The 14,655-nt window shown below is 42.1% G+C and overlaps 1 long non-coding RNA gene across 1 annotated transcript in view; it reads left to right on the forward strand.

The window, feature by feature from the left end:
* Nucleotides 1-14,106, forward strand: part of LOC124040618 — a 50,545-nt gene extending 36,439 nt beyond the window's left edge. Inside the window, exons 2-3 of the long non-coding RNA XR_006839776.1 lie at nucleotides 10,383-10,449; nucleotides 14,058-14,106. This is a non-coding gene — a long non-coding RNA (uncharacterized LOC124040618). The remainder of the gene's footprint in view (nucleotides 1-10,382; nucleotides 10,450-14,057) is intronic.
* The last annotated feature ends 549 nt before the right edge of the window (nucleotides 14,107-14,655 follow it).

A 14,655-nucleotide genomic window follows, 5' to 3' on the forward strand; every position in this document is an offset into this window, starting at 1 on the left:
AAACACCTATAGAAGTACCCTAACTACACTAAAACACCTACAGATGTACCCTAACTACATTAAACCATCTATAGAAGTAGCCTAACAACTTTAAAACACCTGTAGAAGTACCCTGTACTGGACCAAGACCAGTAGAAGCATTAAACTACATCAAAACACCTATATAAGTAGCCTAACTAATTTTAACACCTAATGAAGTAGCCTGTACTGTGCCCAGACCAGAAGAAGTACCATAACAACTTCAAAACACCTTCAGAAGTAGACTATTTTGAAACACATATCGAAGTAGCCTAACTACTTTAAAACACCTATAGAAGTTCCATAACTACTTTAAAACACCTATTGAAGTACTACCCTAACTACTTTAAAACACCTATAGAAGTAGCATAACTACTTTAAAAAACCTATAGAAGTACCCTAACTTTGTTAAACACCCTATAGAAGTAGCATAACTACATTAAAACACCTGTTAATGTAGCCTAACTACTTTAAAACACCTATAGAAGTACCCTAACTACATTAAAACACCTATAGAAGTAGCATAACTACATTAAAACACCTGTTGATGTACCCTAACTACAAACACCTATAGAAGTAGCCTGTACTGGACCAAGACCAGTAGAAGTACCATAACTACATCAAAACACCTATATAATTAGCCTAACTCATTTAAAACACCTAATGACGTAGCCTGTACTGTGCCAAGACCAGTACCATAACAACTTTAAAACCCCTATAGAAGTTCCATACTACTTTAAAACACCTATAGAAGTTCCATAACTACTTTAAAACGCCTATTGATGTAGCCTAAGTACTGTCACTGGCACAAAAATGTTTGTTTTTAAATCTGTGTTCATGGGTATAGATTTTTGTGAAAAACAATCGCTAGTAGACACCAGAGACAGTGGTGTAGAATACTTAAGTAAAAATACTTTAAAGTACTACTGAAGTTGTTTTTTTGTCATTTAAATTTCTACTTTTACTTCACTACATTCCTAAAGAAAAGAATGTACTTTTTATTCCATACATTTTCCCTGACACCCAAAAGGACTCGTTTCATGTTGAATCCTTAGGAGGCATAGATTCATTCACTTATCAATCTGGCAGACTCACTCAACACAAAAGCATCGTTCGTAAAAATATATGTCTGAGTGTTGGAGTGTATCCCTGGCTTTCCGTAAATGTTTAAATGAGAGAATGGTTCCGTCTGCTTTGCTTAATACAAGGAATTTGAAATGATTTATACTTTTTCTTTTGATACTTATGCATATTTGAGCAATTACATTTAGTTTTGATACTTAAGTATATTTAGAACCAAATACTTTTAGACTTTTACTCAAGTAGTATTCTACTGGGTGACTTTTACTTTAGCAACTTTCTATTAAGGTATCTATACTTTTACTCAAGTATGACAATTGGGTACTTTTTCCACCACTGACTAGAGAGAGGTGTTGCACATTGCTGCAATTTCTCTGCTAATAACTTTTTTTTACTCTAAACCAGACCTGTCACTGCATTCTGTTTGAAACCCTCCCCTACTTCTTTTGAGTATGTAGTGGTGTGTTGTGATATTTCCATGCTGTGAATAGTAATGGTCTCTACCTGCACTGCATACTGTCAGACGAATGTTGGACCTTGTTACCATCACCGTTGAGAGAGCGAGAGAGTTCAATCATTCCCTGTCTGGTTTTATTACCTGACCTGTCTGGACACTTTAATTTTCTGTCATTGCAACTGTTATATCTCCTTAGTTTATCTTGGTCTACTTGTTTTTCTTTTCTTTCCGACACACATATGTACTTATCAATAGACAATGCTTTCTCTCCATGAGTTGACCTGAGGTGACTGTTCGTTTCATACTTATACCTTTAGAATTAGTGTTGTGTGGTATGTTGTTTTTACTTAATGGGGCAAAAAGAAGAATGAGGTCTGATGAGCTTGAGGAGGAAAGGTGAAGATAAGAGGAGTCTTTATAGAGATGGGTGAGAGGAGAGACATTAGAGAGTGCAAGTGTAGAGTTCATTATAAAGTTATAATATTTAAAGGTGTTTGCTGAATGAGAGCTGTGTGTGATTAATTGGAATATCTTGTAATAGTATTGTCTTGTTATATTGTTTATTAAAAGAGAGTTTTGTGTCCGAGGGGAGGATTGGACATAGTGGAATGACACTGCCCTCTACTGGTGTTTGGCCCCTGTACAGGTCAATCAATCAAATGTATTTATAAAGCCCTTTTTACATCACCCAATGTCACAAAGTACTGTACAGAAACCCAGCCTAAAACCACAAACAGCAAGCAATGCAGATGTAGAAGCACGGTGGCTGGGGAAAACTCCCTAGAATGGCTAGAACCTAGGAAGAAACCTAGAGAGGAACCAGCCTCTGAGGGGTGGCAAGTCCTCTTCTGGCTGTGCCGGGTGGAGATTACAACAGAACATGGCCAAGATGTTCAAATGTTCATAGATGACCAGCAGGGTAAGATAATAATAATCACAGTAGTTGTAGAGGGTGCAACAGGTCAGCACCTCAGGAGAAATTGTCAGTTGGATTTTCATAGCCAATCATTCAGAGTTAGAGACTGCAGGTGAGTTAGAGACAGCAGGTGTGGTAGAGAGATAGCCCAAAACAGCAGGTCCGGGACACAGTAGCACGTCCAGTGAACAAGTCAGGGTTCCATAGCCGCAGGCAGAACGGTTGAAACTGGAGCAGCAGCACAACCAGGTGGCCTGGGGAGCAGCAAGGAGTCATCAGGCCAGGTAGTCCTGAGGCATGGTCTTATTGCTAAGGTCCTCTGAGAGGAGAGAGAGAGAGAGAGAGAGAAGTCAGAGAGAGAAAGAGAGAGAAAAAGAGAGAGAGAGAGAAAATTAGAAGGAACTTACTTAAATTCACACAGGACACCGGATAAGACATGAGAAATACTCCAGATATAACAGACTGACCCTAGCCCCCCAACACAAACTATTGCAGCATAAATACTGGAGGCTGAGACAGGAGGGGTCGGAAGACACTGTGGCCCTGTCCGACAATATCCCTGGACAGAGCCAAACAGGCAGGATATAATCCCACCCACCATTCCAAGCACAGCCCCCACACCACTAGAGGGATATCTTTACACACCAACCTACTGCCCTGAGACAAGGCCGAGTATAGCCCAAAAGACCTCCCCCACCCTACGAGCCTGAGGGAGTCGCCAACCCGGGCAGGAAGATCACATTAGTGACTCAACCCACTCAAGTGACGCACCCCTCCTAGGGACTGCATGGAAGAGCACCAGTAAGCCAGTGACTCAGACTTAGAGGCAGAGAATCCCAGTGAGGAGAGGGGAACTGGCTAGGCATAGACAGTTTGTTGCTCCAGTGCCTTTCTGTTCACCCTCACACCCCTGGGCCAGCCAGACTACACTCAATCATAGGACCTACTGAAGACATGAGTCTTCAATAAAGACAAAGGTTGAGACAGAGTCCACGTCTCTCACATGGGTAGGCAGACCGTTCCATAAAAATTGAGCTCTATGAGAGAAAGCCCTGCCTCCAGCTGTTTTCTTAGGAATTCTAGGGACTGTAAGGAAGCCTGCGTCTTGTGACCATAGCGCACGTGTAGGTATGTGTGGCAGGACCAAATCGTAAAGACAGGTAGGACCAAGCCCATGCAATGCTTTGTAGGTTAGAAGTAAAACCTTGAAATCAGCCCTAGCCTTAACAAGATGCCAGTGTAGAGGCTAGCACTGGAGTAATATGATCACATTTTTTGGTTCTAGTCAAGATTCTAGCAGCCATCTTTAGAACTAACTGAAGTTTATTTAGTGCTTTATCCGGGTAGCAGGAAAGTAGAGCAGTGCAGTAATCTAATCTAGAAGTGACAAAAGCATGGACTAATTTTATTGCATCATTTTTGGACAGAAAGTTTCTGATTTTTGCAATGTTACGTAGATGGAAAAAAATCTGTCCTTGAAATACCCTTGATATGTTCGTTAAAAGAGAGATCAGGGTTGAGAGTAACGCGGGGGTCCTTCAAAGTTTTATTTGAGATGACTATACAATCATCAAGACTAATTGTCAGATCCAACAGAAAATCTGTTTGTTTCTTGGGACCTAGAACAAGCATCTCTGTTTTGTCCTAGTTTAAAAGTAAAACATTTGACGCCATCCACTTCCTCATGTCTGAAACACAGGCTTCCAGGGAGTGCAAATTTGGGGCTTCACCATGTTTCTCACTGAGAGTTAACATTATCAACAAGAGATCAAATATATAGTGTAAACAATAGTTATCCTAAATCGGAACCTTGAGTAACACCAACATTTACAGTTGATTTGCCAGAAGACAAACCATCCACAGAGACAAACTGATATCTTTCCGACAGATAAGATCTAAACCAGACAAGAACTTGTCCGTGTAGACCAATTTGGATTTCCAATCTCTCCAAAATAATGTGGTGATCGATGGTATCAAAAGCAGCACTAAGTTCTAGGAGCATGAGGACAGATGCAGAGCCTTGGTCTGATGCCATTAAAAGGTTATTAACCACCTTCACGAGTGTAGTCTCAGTGCTATGATGGGGTCTAAAACCAGACTGAAGCATTTCGTATACATTATTTCTTTTCAGGAAGACAGTGACTTGCTGCGCAACAGCTTTTTCAAAACATTTGGAGAGGAGTGGGAGATTCGATATAGGACAATATTTTTAAAATATTTTCTGGGTCAAGGTTTGGCATTTTCACGATAGCCTTTATTACTACCACTTTTAGTGAGTTTGGTACACATCCGGTGGATAGGGAGCCATTTATTATGTTCAACATAGGAGGGCCAAGCACAGGAAGCAGCTCTTTCAGTAGTTTAGTTGTAATAGGGTCCAGTATGCAGCTTGAAGGTATAGAGGCCAAGACTATTTTCATCAATGTGTCAATAAATACAGTATTAAAAAACGTTGAGTGTCTCCTTGATCCTAGGTCCTGGCAGTCTTGAGGATTCAGGACAACTGAACTTTGGAGAAATACGCAGATTTCAAGATGAGTCCAAAATTTTATTTCTAATGATCATTAACTTTTCGTTAAAGAAGATCATGAATTTATCACTGCTGAAGTGAAAGCAATCCTATCTAGGAATCTTTGGGTTGTCCGAGAATATATAGCACGGCTTTTGATGATCCTTGGTTGGTGTCTGAGCAGATTATTTGTTGCGATTGCAAAAGTAATAAAATGGTGGTCTGATAGTCCAGGATTATGAGGAAAAACATGAATATCCACAATATTTATTCCACGGGACAAAACTAGCCTCAGAGTCTGACTGTGGCAGTGAGTAGGTTTGTAGACATGTTGGACAAAACCCAGTGAGTCGATGATGGGCTCCGAAAGCCTTTTTGAGTGGGTCTGTGGACTTTTCCATGTGAATATTAAAGTCACCGAAAATGTGAATATTATCTGCCATGACTACAAGGTCCAATAGGAATTCAGGGAACTCAGTGAGGAACGCTGTATATGGCCCAGGAGACCTGTAAACAGTGCTATAAAAAGTTATTGATTAGGCTGCACATAATTCATCACTAGAAGCTCAAAAGACAAAAATGCAGTCATTTTTTTTTGTAAATTGAAATTTTCTATCGTAAATGTTAGCAACACCTCCGCCTTTGTGGGATGTGCGGGGGAAATGGTCACGAGTGTAAGCCAGGACGAAAGTCCTCATTTAACACAGTAAATTCATCAGGCTTAAGCCATGTTTCAGTCAGGCTAATCACATCAATATTATGATCAGTGATTAGTTAATTGACTATAACTGCCTTGGAAGTAAGGGATCTTACATTAAGTAGCCCTATTTTGAGATGTGAGATATCACAATCTCTTTCAATAATGACAGGAATGGAGGAGGTATTTTTTCCAGAGATTGCTAAAGTGAACACCGCCCTGTTTAGTTTTACCCAACCTAGATCGAGGCACAGACACGATCTCAATGGTGATAGCTGAGCTGACTACACTGACTGTGCTAACAGCCTGCTGCCTGGCCTGCACCGTGTCTCATTGTGGAGCTAGAGGAGTTGGAGCCCTGTCTATGTTCATAGATAAGATGAGAGCACTCCTCCAGCTAGGATGGAGAACGTCACTCCTCAGCAGGCCAGGCTTGGTCCTGTTTGTGGGTGAGTCCCAGAAAGAGGGCCAATTATGTACAAATTCTTTATTTTGGGAGGGGCAGAAAACAATTTCACCAGTGATTCAGTGGTGAGACTCTGCTGTGGAGCTCATCACTCCCCGTAACTGGGAGGGGGCCAGAGACAATTACTCGATGCCGACACATCTTTCTAGCTGATTTACACGCTGAAGCTATGTTGCGCTTGGTGACCTCTGACTGTTTCATCCTAACATCGTTGGTACCGACGTGGATACCACTATCCCTATGCTCTCTACACTCTACAGTTTTAACCTTAGCCAGCACCATCTTCAGATTATCCTTAACGTCGGTAGCCCTGCCCCCTGGTAAAGAGTGTATGATCGCTGAGTGATTATTTTTAAATCTAATACTACGGGTAATGGAGTCGCCAATGACTAGGGTGATCAATTTGTCAGTTCTAATTGTGGGAGGCTTCGGTGTCTCAGACCACGTAACGGGAGGAGGAGAGACCAGAGAAGACTCGGACTCGTTGCTTAATGGGGAGAACAGTTGAAAGTTTCTGTTTGCTGAATGAGCGACACCGGTTGAGCATTCCTACAGCATTTTCTTCCAGAAGCCATAACAAAATTGTCCGGCAGCGGGGACTGTGCGAGGGGATTTATACTACTATCTGTGCTTATTGGTGGCACAGACGCTGTTTCATCCTTTCCTACACTTAAATGACCCTTGCCTAACGATTGCGTCTGAAGCTGGGTTTGCAGCATGGCTATCCTCGCCATAAGGTGATCGTTCTCCTGTATATTATGAGTACAGCGACTGCAATTAGATGTCATAATGTTAATGTTACTACTTAGCGAGATCGTGTAGAACCATAAAGCATCCTGGGTGACAAAGTTGAATGAAAAAAGTAGAGCGAGGGAAATATACAACATAAAATGGTAATTAAGAAGTAAAAACCGTGAAGTTGGCAGGTAGCAGAGAAACGTTAGCAACAAACCGCACAGCAGCACAAAAACAAGTCTTAAAGTTGTGACCGGAATGAGGAGAGAGACGGGGAGGGGGAGACGGGTAGGAGAGAGAGACTGGGAGGGAGATGGGGATAGAGAGAGAGACGGGAGGGAGAGAGAGAGATGGGAGGGAGAGAAAAAGTTTGAAGTTTTAGCTTAGTGACCTTTCCTTTTCTGCATATTGCATTCCTTCTCTAAATTGATTATAATGTTATGAGTTCAAACACCTCTCTGTCTGTTTGGCACACAAAGACGCTGACACTCACAAACTGCTAGACATACTCACAAACACACAGAATCACACTTACCCCTGTGTCTGAGGAGGGAGAGAGTTCTGTCTGGTGCCATAGCAACCAATGCAGATATTAATCAGGAGGAAAGAGAAAGAGAGAGAAAAGGGAATTGGCAACGACAGAATGACAGGAACCTAATGAGATAGAGAGGTGAGGGAGAAACAGAGAGACAGACTCACAAAGACACACACACACACACAGGAACGAGACGAAATGAAGAAATTGAGGGCATCTTAGGACACAGAGAAAGAGTGATAGAACGAACGAGAGAGAGGCAGAGAGAGAGGGGGAGAGAGGCAGAAAAAGAGAGAGAGAGAGAGAGGCAGAGAGAGAGGGGGAGAGAGGCAGAAAAAGAGAGAGAGAGAGAGGGCAGACCGAAGAGTAAGAGCAAACACAGAGATGAAAGAGCGACAGCGACAAAGGGAGGAAGGGAGGGAAAGAAACAGAGAGAGATAGAGAGGCTGCTTAGTCTCTCCTAGACACAGATTGTTTTTCCATCCTCATGACTGTGCTGTTCAGTAAACTACAGGCTACTGTGAACTCAGACACTGCAGTATTAGTCTCACTCAGGCCTCGTTGTCCGCCATGACTGGGGGGTCTACTGCACCCTAATATACTGTACCTCTAGCCCCGCTATTAGACTAGGGTAGTGTCTGACAATCAGACACTGCAGCAGCACTCTCAGTGTGCTTCACCCAGACCAGGTTCCATTTTCATAGAGTGTCTCAGAGTATGAGTGCTGATCTAGGATCTGGTCCCCCTGTCCATATAATCTTGTTTATTATAATCTGAAAGGGATTCCTGATCCCAGATGTATATATCCTACATGCATCTATTGTAGTCTATCCATGAAAGACTAACACTACATCAACTGCACAATGTGGCCTGAGCAGTAATCTAAACCAGCTAGCCTTGCAACAAACAGACATGACACTATAGATATGCTTACAGTTGTGTTATTTTTTATAATGTAGTCCTATGCTTGAATCTGTTCTTCTGATTGTGTAAAGATTCCTCTCTGGACCACCCTGTATCAACCATGGAATTATATATTACAACTCTAGAATTGACATTGGGGTCCTAGTAACATACATGAAAATCCATCCATCTGGTAAAGGAAGTCTTTATAGAGAAGGGAGGGAGGAGACGTTTGAGTGCAGGTGAAGAGTTCATTCTAAAGTTATGATATTTGGAGGTGTTTGCTGAATGAGAACCATATGTGATCTTTTGGAATATCTTAAAAGAGAGCTATATGCCCGAGGGGAGGATCGGACATAGTGAAAAGACACTGCCCTCTACTGGAGTTTGGCCCCTGAACATGTGAGAGGAGCGAGATGGGGAGGGGGAGACAGTTGGGGAGAGGCAAAGAGACAGGGGAAAAAGAGGGAGGCTGGCAGGGAGATGGGAGATAGACATAAAATGTGACTCACCACCTGGATTAGGTCTTATGTAGCAAAATGTGAAATGGTGTTTTTTACATTGGATAAAAGTAGAGACTCCAAGGGACAAAATGGTATGACAAACACTGCATTTTTGAGGAACAATGGGAAAGTTATTCTGCTTTGAAAGTTGATCAACTTTTAAACCCACTTTGGAGAAAATGGCCTTTGAATGTTTTGGTATCTAGTGAAGAGCTCCTCTTTATCTAAACCCATTCAGCAACGTTCACACCCTCTTAAGCTTTAGTTCCACCCATCTCGTTTCGCTGTCAGAGCGTTCAGAGTGCCAGTGATTTCTTTACCTATGGATAACATGAAAACAGCCTAACCAGCTCTACTGACAACAATTTCAGTACACTTTTTTTGCAGATGTCTACTGACACCGGTTGTATACTTTAGCTTAAGACATGTAGCTAGCTAGGTAAACAATGAACCTAGCTTAGTAAACTACGTGTAAGATCACACACGTCACGTGACGTTAGCTAACGAGCCAGCCAGCTAACGTTAGCTAGTTAAACAACAGTGAACGTAGCGCCAAATCATTTCGTTACTGCCCTGCATGAATCTGCTGGGAGCTAATCAAACATGTTTAATGATAGCTAGCTAACATTAGGCTCTAACAGGTAAAGAAAACGGCTCTGGGATACAAATAATAACGTCATACATGTTACTTTAGCTAGGGAGCCAGCTAGCTAACACTTGAGCTTGAAATGAAACCACTCTCTGTCAAAATTAGAAACGTGTAATATCTGAATATGTAGCTAGCTAGACTATCTTCACCTATCTTCATGCATGATGGTGCGTCTCCATCCTCACGGATGCCATGCCACGGATGCCCTTAGTTTGAAGATGTAATCCGGAGACAGTTGTTCTCTCTATCTCTTTAGCTATCATAGCTATTTAGCTTCTCTGATTCCACTGATTGCAAAACTTGATCCTCCAGAAAGTGGAGAGCAACAAGTATGCAGCTCCACTACACAATGCATAAAAAAAGCTGCATTCGACAGGATTACCAACACAGACTGACCAGCTCAAATAGACAGAAGCTTCTATAGACCAATCCAAACTCTTCTCTCGGCATGTCCAGCAAACACTCATTATCTCAGCCAATCATGGCTAGTGGGAATGTTGCTGACTTTTTCTGTGGCTTAACCAATAAGGCTCATAATTGAACAATTTTATTCATATTTACAGATGGCATACAAGTTTGTTATTAAGGCACATGAAAGTTAATGTGTTCCAGAAGGCATTTCTGCCAACAAAGAACCACATTTTGTTAACAAACTGTTTTCTTTATGTTAAAATGGCTCTCCTTCGAAGTCGTGACTTGCGACATATGCCTAGTTTCCTGAAACGAGTCACACATACTGTGTTAAACAATGCATCTTCACAGTATGTTTAGCTAGCTAGCCAGGATGTTTTAGTGGAATTATTCCTTGTAATTTGTTTTCATTACCCACATCGACATTACCTCTATCAGAAGACACTACTCAGACAACACCTAGTGTAGCCTCTAACCTCCCCACTTTGTCTTGTGCTCTGTAGGTGGCTGAGTCACCGTTTGTCTTATTAATGAGGACACGGAGATGGTCTATGTTCAGTGGTCTTTATGGTAAGTGTTCTCTCTCTGTTTTTCCTTACAGGCTGTGTGTATTGTAATTAGGGTTACAAAAGGAGGGTATATTACAGGAAAATGTCAAAATTTACCAGTAAACTAACAGAATTGTGGTAACTTTCAAGAATTTTCTGGGATTTATCACAAGACATCTAGTGATCTTTTTGGGTACTTCAGATTATCACAGGTGTCTGTAATTAACTCTGGCCCTCTATGTGGCCTTATCACATGTATAATATATAAAATAATACAATAAAACTACACAAAGAATAGATTAACAAAGTTGTAAAACATTATCCTAAATATAACCCATCACTTAGTGATTGTCATTGATGTTTAATATGAAGGCTTCAGCATGAAATATCCTATATAGTTGTATACACTTTTTTAATGGTTATTTCAGTATGTCTTTTTTTGTAAACGTTCTGATGCCAAACTGGTGGCAGTTGTGAAAAAAGTCAAGAGTTTGAAGAGTTACAGAGTTCATTGAAAAGAATGCCATTGTTGATTAGATGATTTTCTCATTAATGATGCTATTTTCTTTTTCAACCGCATGGTCTATCCACTAGAAACTCATGGACAATATGGACACATATACAATGTACAAAAATAAATAGTTTATATAAATCAAAATATTTGTTTAAGCTATTGAAATATAACATTCCGATTCTATTGTAAGATTGCCAAAGATTAATTACCTAAATGAACACAAATTCCAGTAACTTGGACGCAAATTACCACTGGTTTTGCAACCCTAATTGTTCCCTAACAATTCTGGTCTGCAGGTGGCAGTCACACCCCCAATTCCTGCAGCTGTGACCTGATTTAGTCTGTGTTGCATTCAGCACAACCAGCAGGTGTTGAACAATATCTCATCAGTTTCTATATCCCCCATCCCCCTATCCCTACTCTACACATGATGCAGTATAATGTTGGATGCTCGAGACAAATGGCAAATGAAATAACAAATGGCAAAAGGGAGCGGTTTTATGGCACAAAATGCATACGTGCATAAGCATGTACATTCAGGTGCTCTGAATCATGCCAACCCTCTTCAGTCAGACAACCAGGGCTCTGAGTCACCTCACCATACAGGCCACACTGCAGTGTCAGAAGTATGTGTCTGTATGTGTGCATTTGGAAAGTATTCAGACCCCTTCCCCTTTTCCACATTTTGTTACTTTACAGCCTTATTCTAAAATTGACTAAATACAAAAATGTTCCTCATCAATCTACACACAACACCCCATAATGACAACGTGAAAACAGGTTTGTTCAAATTTATAAAAAAGTTAACACAGAAATAACTTATTTACATAAGTATTATTGCTATGAGACTCGAAATTGAACTCAGATGATTTGGAAAGGCACACACCTGTCTATATAAGGTCCCACAGTTGACAGTGCATGTCAGAGCAAAAACCAATTAATGAGGCACTGATCAGGGGAAGGGTACCAAAACATTTTTTCAGCATTGAAAGTCCCCAAGACCACAGTGGCCTTCATCATTCTTAATTGTAAGAATTTTGGAACCACCAAGACTCTTCCTAGTGCTGACTGCCCGACCAAATTGGGGAGAAGTGCATTGGTCAGGGAGGTGACCAAGAACCCGATGGTCACTCTGACAAAGCTCCAGAGTTCCTCTGTGGAGATGGGAGAACCTTTCAGAAGGACAACCATCTCTGCAGCACTCCGCCAATCAGGCCTTTATGGTGGAGTGGCCAGACAGAAGCCACTCCTCAGTAAAAGGAACATGACAGCTCGCCTGGAGTTTGCCTAAAGGCAACTAAAGGACTCTCAGACCATGAGGAACAAGATCTTCTGGTCTGATGAAACTAATATTGAACTCTTTGGCCTGAATGCCAAGTGTCAGGAAACCTGGCACCTTCCCTATGGTGAAGCATGTTGGTGGCAGCATCATTCTGTGGGGTTGTTTTTCAGCGGCAGGGACTGAGAGACTAGTCAGGATTGAGGGAAAGATGAAGGGACAAAATGCAGAGAGATCCTTGATGAAAACCTGCTCCAGAGCGCTCAGGACCACAAACTGGGGCGAAGGTTCACCTTCCAACAGGACAATGACCCTAAGCACACAGCCAAAGCAGGATTGGCTTCAGGACAAAACAAATTAAATCAAAGTTGTCACGTGCGCCGAATACAACAGGTCTATGCTTGTGAAATGCTTACTTACAGGCTAACCAATAGTGCAAAAAGGTTATAGGTGAACAATAGGTAAGTAAAGAAATAAAACAACAGTAAAAAGACAGGCCATATACAGTAGCGAGGCTATAAAAGTAGCGAGGCTACATACAGACACCGGTTAGTCAGGCTGATTGAGGTAGTATGTACATGTAGATATGGTTAAAGTGACTATAAATATACGATGAACAGAGAGTAGCAGTAGCGTAAAAGAGGGGTTGGCGGGTGGTGGGTGCTGGGACACAATGCAGATAGCCCAGTTAGCCAATGTGCGTGAGCACTGGTTGGTCGGCCCAACCAGTGCTCGGCCTAATTGAGGTAGTATGTACATGAATGTATATTTAAAGTGACTATGCATATGTAATAAACAGAGAGTAGGAGGAGCGTAAAAAAGAGGGGTTGGGGGGGCACACAATGCAAATAGTCCGGGTAGCCATTTGATTACCTGTTCAGGAGTCTTGTGGCTTGGGGGTAAAAGCTGTTGAGAAGCCTTTTTGTCCTAGACTTGGCACTCCGGTACCTCTTGCCATGCGGTAGTAGAGAGAACAGTCTATGGCTGGGGTGACTGGGGTCTTTGACAATTTTTAGGGCCTTCCTCAGACACCGCCTGGTGTAGAGGTCCTGGATGGCAGGCAGCTTAGCTCCAGTGATGTACTGGGCTGTACGCAGTACCCTCTGTAGTGCCTTGTGGACAGAGGCCGAGCAATTGCCATATCAGGCAGTGATGCAACCAGCCAGGATGGTTTCGATGTTGCAGCTGTAGAACCTCTTGAGGATCTCAGGACCCATGCCAAATCTTTTTAGTTACCTAGGGGGGGAATAGGCTTTGTAGTGCCCTCTTCACGACTGTCTTGGTGTGTTTGGACCGTTCTAGTTTGTTGTTGATGTGGAGACCAAGGAACTTGAAGCTCTCAACCTGCTCCACTACAGCCCCGTCGATGAGAATGGGGCCATGCTCAGTCCTCCTTTTCCTGTAGTCCACAATCATCTCCTTGGTCTTGGCTACATTGAGGGATAGGTGGTTATTCTGGCACCACACGGCCAGGTCTCTGACCTCCTCCCTATATGCTGTCTCGTCATTGTCTGTGATCAGGCCTACCACTGTTATGTCGTCTGCAAACTTAATGATGGTGTTGGAGTCATGCTTGGCCATGCAGTCATGGGTGTACAGGGAGTACAGGAGGGGACTGAGCACGCACCCCTGCGTGGCAGATGTGTTGCTACCTACCCTCACCACCTGGGGGCAGCCCGTCAGGAAGTCCAGGATCCAGTTGCAGAGGGAGGTGTTTAGTCCCAGGATCCTTAGTTTAGTGATGAGCTTTGAGGGTACAATGGTGTTGAACGCTGAGCTGTAGTCAATGAATAGCATTCTCACATAAGTGTTCCTTTTGTCTCTGAATGTCTTTAAGTGGCCCAGCCAGATTGCGGACTTGAACCTGATCAAACATCTATGGAGAGACCTGAAAATAGCTTTGCAGCGACGCTCTCCATCCAACCTGACAGAGCTTGAGATGATCTGCAGAGAAGAATGGGAGAAACTCCCCAAATACAGGTGTGTCAAGCTTATAGAGTCATACCCAAGAAGACTCGAGGTTGTAATCACTGCCAACAGTGCTTCAACAAAGTAGAAAAAAAAAAAAAAAACGATTAGAGGGTCTGAAAACTTATTTTAATGTCATATTATTATTATATAATTATATATTTTTTTAAATGGCTAAATATTATAAAACTCTGTTTTTGCTTTGTCATTATGGGATGTTGTGTGTAGATTTTTAATCAATTTCAGAATAATAAAGTAACAAAATGTGGAAAAGCCAAGAAGCCTGAATACTTCCCGAATGCACTGTATGTGTGTGTGTGTGTGTGTGTGTGTGTGTGTGTGTGTGTGTGTGTGTGTGTGTGTGTGTGTGTGTGTGTGTGTGTGTGTGTGTGTGTGTGTGTGTGTGTGTGTGTGTGTGTGTGTGTGTGTGTGTGTGTGTGTGTGTGTGTGTGTGTGTGTGTGTGCCA

This window comes from Oncorhynchus gorbuscha, linkage group LG01 (assembly GCF_021184085.1).
Source record: "Oncorhynchus gorbuscha isolate QuinsamMale2020 ecotype Even-year linkage group LG01, OgorEven_v1.0, whole genome shotgun sequence".
Taxonomy (NCBI): Eukaryota; Metazoa; Chordata; class Actinopteri; order Salmoniformes; family Salmonidae; genus Oncorhynchus; species Oncorhynchus gorbuscha.